Source organism: Bombina bombina, chromosome 1 (genome assembly GCF_027579735.1).
Source record: "Bombina bombina isolate aBomBom1 chromosome 1, aBomBom1.pri, whole genome shotgun sequence".
NCBI lineage: Eukaryota > Metazoa > Chordata > Amphibia > Anura > Bombinatoridae > Bombina > Bombina bombina.
In genome coordinates this window covers 1,461,320,618-1,461,324,898 of record NC_069499.1, presented here as the reverse complement: position 1 = coordinate 1,461,324,898, position 4,281 = coordinate 1,461,320,618, and positions in this window count along the sequence as shown.

Sequence of the window (4,281 nt, the reverse complement as noted above, 5' to 3'; positions counted from 1 at the left end):
TCCTTTGTTGATTTGGATGTATGCTTTGGGTCCTTTGTCATGCTGAAAGATGAAGTTCATGTTCAGCTTTCTAGCAGAAGCCTGAAGGTTTTGTGCCAATATTGTCTGGTATTTGGAACTGTTCATTATTCCCTCTACCTTGACTAAGGCCCCAGTTCCAGCTGAAGAAAACCAGCCCCAAAGCATTATGCCGACACCACCATGCTTCACTGTGGGTATGGTGTTCTATTGGTGATATGCAGTGTTTTTGCGCCAAACATATCTTTTGGAATCATGGCCAAAATGTTTAACTTTGGTTTCATCAGACCAGAACACCTTTTGCAACATGCTTTTGCAAAATTTAGCCGGGCTTGGGTGGGTTTTTTTTTTGTAAAAAAAGACTTCCGTCTTGCCACTCTACCCCATAGCCCAGACATATGAAGAATATGGGCGATTGTTGTCACATGTACCACACCGCCAGTACTTGCCAGATATTCCTATAGGCCTCTTGGCAGCCTCCCAAACCAGTTTTCTTCTCGTCTTTTCATCAATTTTGGAGGGACATCCAGTTCTTGGTAATGTTACTGTTGCACCATATTTTCTTCACTTGATGAGGACTGTCTTCTCTGTGTTCCATGGTATATCTAATGCCTTGGAAATTCTTTTGTACCCTTCTCCTGACTGATACCTTTTAACAATGAGATCCCTCTGATGCTTTAGAAGCTCTCTGCAGACCATGGCTTTTGCTGTAGGATGCGACTAACAAAATGTCAGGAAAGACCTACTAAACAGCTGAACTTTATTTGGGGTTAATCAGAGGCACTTTAAAATGATGGCAGGTGTATGCTGACTCCTATTTAACATGATTTTGAACGTGATTGCTTAATTCTGAACACAGCTACAACCCCAGTTATAAAAGGGTGTTCACACTTATGCAACCATATTTTAGTTTTATTTCCCTTTACCTAAAAGATTTCAGTTTGTTTTTCAATTGAGTTGTACAGTTTATAGGTCACATTAAAAGGTGGAAAAAGTTCTGAAATGATTTATCTTTGTCTCATTTTTTTACATCACAGAAACAAGGCATTTTAACAGTGGTGTATAGACTTTTTATATCCACTGTAGAAGGCTGACATATGTTGTCAAAATCACCCAAGATGGTCTGCGAAAGCAGGTTCCCTGGGAGAGATGCTCCAGCGACAACCACCATTGAAGAGAATACCTTGGAACTAAGGAACTCTTTTCCAAATTTAACTTCCACCCGTGAGATCGTAGGAAGGACAACACCTAGTCCGTGTGGGATCTTGCTAGTTGAAAGGATGGCGCCTGGACTAGGATGTCGTCCAGATAGGGCGCCACTGCAATGCCAACGGCACCACCAACAGATCCCAGAACCTTTGTGAAAATTCTGGGAGCTCTGGCAAGACCGAAAGGAAGAGCCATGAACTGGAAGTTTCTGTCAAGAACGGCAAACCTTAGAAACTTGTGATGATCCCTGTGAATGGGAACATGTAGGAACGCGTCCTTTAAAGCCACTGTTGTCATAAATTGCCCCTCTTGGATCAAGGGAAGAATGGTACGAATAGTTTCCATCTTGAAGGACGGTACCCTGAGAAATTTGTTTAGACGCTTGAGGTCTAAAATTGGTCTGAAGGTTCCCTCCTTTTTAGGAACCACGAACAGATTGGAATAAAACCCCAGACCCTGTTCCTGTACTGGAACGGAGGTTTCCTACACAGTGTAAGAACGCCTCTCTCTTTGTCTGGTCTGCAGATAATCTTGAAAGAAGAAACCTGCCTCTGGGAGAAAAACTTTTGAACTCCAATTTGTATGCCTGAGACACTATTTCTATTACTGAACATCCCGAACCAAAGCCTGAGCGAAGAAGGAAAGTCGGCCCCCTACCAGATCCGGTCCCAGATCGGGGGCATGCCCTTCATGCTGTCTTGGATTCAATAGCAGGCTTCTTGGATTGTTTACCCTTATTCCAAGACTGGTTGGGTCTCCATGCAGGCTTAGATTGCTCCTGCTTAGAGGAGGAAGAGAAAGAATTTCCCTTGAAATTTCGAAAGGAACAAAAATTACTCTGTCGTCCTTTTTGTTTGTTTCTCTTATCCTGAGGGAGATGATGACCCTTACCTCCCGTGATAGAGAATTTCCCGTCAGGCCAGGTCCAAACAAGGTCTTCCCCTTGTAAGGAATCGCTAGAAGCTTAGACTTAGATGACACATCCGCAGACCAAAGGCTTTAACCATTAGGCTCTGCAAGCAAGAATAGAGAAACCCAAAACCTTAGCTCCCAGTTGGATAACTTGAAGGGAAGCGTCCGTAATAAAGGCATTAGCTAGTTTAAGAGCCTTTATCCTATCTTGGATTTCATCCAAAGAAGATTCTGTCCTGAGGGCCTTAGACAGAGCATCAAACCAATACGCCGCCACACTAGTGACGGTGGCAATGCATACAGCTGGTTGCCATTGCAGACCCTGGTGTACATATATCTTGAGTAAACCCTCAAACTTTTTATCCATAGGATCTTTGAAGGCACAACTAATCTCTATGGGAATAGTAGTTCTCTTAGCTAAGGTGGAAACGGCCCCTTCCACCTTAGGTACCGTTTGCCAAGCCTCTTTGATAGAGTCTGTTATGGGAAACATCTTCTTAAAAATAGGCGAGGGGAAAAAAAAAGGAATACCCGGTCTCTCCCACTCCTTAGCAATGATCTCGGAAGCTCGTTGAGGAACTGGAAATAAGTCTGTGTAAGAAGGAACCTCAAAATATCTGTCCAGTTTACTAGACTTCTTAGGGACAACCACAACTGTGGAGACACTGTCATCCAAGGTAACTAAAACCTCCCTGAGCAACATACGAAGGTGTTCTAGTTTAAACCTAAAAGAAACCACCTCTGAGTCCGTCAGAGGTAATAAACTCTCTGAATCTGAAATTTCCCCTTCAGATGCTACGGCAGTACCCTCCTCTTCAGGTCGTTGGGAGGATACCGCCTAAATTGCAACAATTGCGTCAAAAACCTTGCTAACTGAATGTCTGACTTTCCTCTTACGTTTGCCCTGCAACATTGGAAAAGCAGACAAAGCATCAGAAATAGAAGACATGAGATAAGCTAGGTCTTTTAAAGTAATCCCAGAAGGGACTATAGCGGAAGCGCAGGACACTGCTTGTGAGGGCGGTAAAATTTGGGACGCTTGGGGAGAAAGCTGCGGCATATATTGACCTCATCATTAGACTCTTGGACAACATCCGCCTTAGGAGATTGGCTGTGCAAAAAATCTTTGCCATATAATTCAAAGTCCTCTCAATACATGAGGGACAGAAAGGGATTGGTGGTTCCACATTGGCGTCAAAACATAAAGGAGCAAGTGACATCGTGCAAGTCCCCTTGGGCCATGCTTGTTCACAATTGGCCAAATAGTAAATAAAAAAAAATTAAATTTATCTGCAAATATTAAATCGATTCGTAATGTCGCTCCCTCAGAACTGAAGTGCAACGAAAGTGGCCTGCAAACAGGAAGGACCGCCCATCGTGGGCATTAACCTATGCCGAAACTATCCCACTCGTCAGTCAGTAAATAGTGTGCAACCACCAGAGCCATAACATTCCAGCCTTACTCCAGCCCCAGTGCCTGCCAAGTAACGCTGCCAAAATACTCTCCACCCCAGGAAAGATTGTAGTGTCCCTAACAAAGAGCCACCTTCCCTTCAGTGTCCCTTATGTTCAGAGTGTGCTTACTTTTTTTTCCTGAGTCTCCTTACTATTTCAATGTGCCCCAGAAAATTAAAGTAGCACTTACCTTAGCTTCTGCCTGTCAGCAAGGCAGCTCTCAGGCTTGAGAGGTCCTCTCCCTCACATCAACCTGAGGAGAATAAAATGCTGAGTAAATGTTTACCTCAGACTGAAGGATATAGGGCAGCAGAAAACATGAGAGGCTCAGTGAGAATTATGTCCCGCAAGTTCCCAATGCTCTACTGAACAGACTGATATGGACTATGGCTACACCCTAGAACAAAGCAGCACAATCTTGCACTACTTTAAAAATAATAAACTCTTGAAGAATCTATACTAACACTTCACTTTACCACTTCCTATCACTAACATAGGCAAAGAGAATGACTGGAGTGGGAGGGAAGCGAGGAGCTATTTAACAGCTTTGCTGTGGTGCTCTTTGCAGCCTCCTGCTGACCAGGAGGTGAATATCCCATTAGTAATTAAGATGATCCATGGACTCATCGTGTCATCAAAACTAAAAATAAATATGAAATGCAAAAAAATTAAATAAAATTCAACACA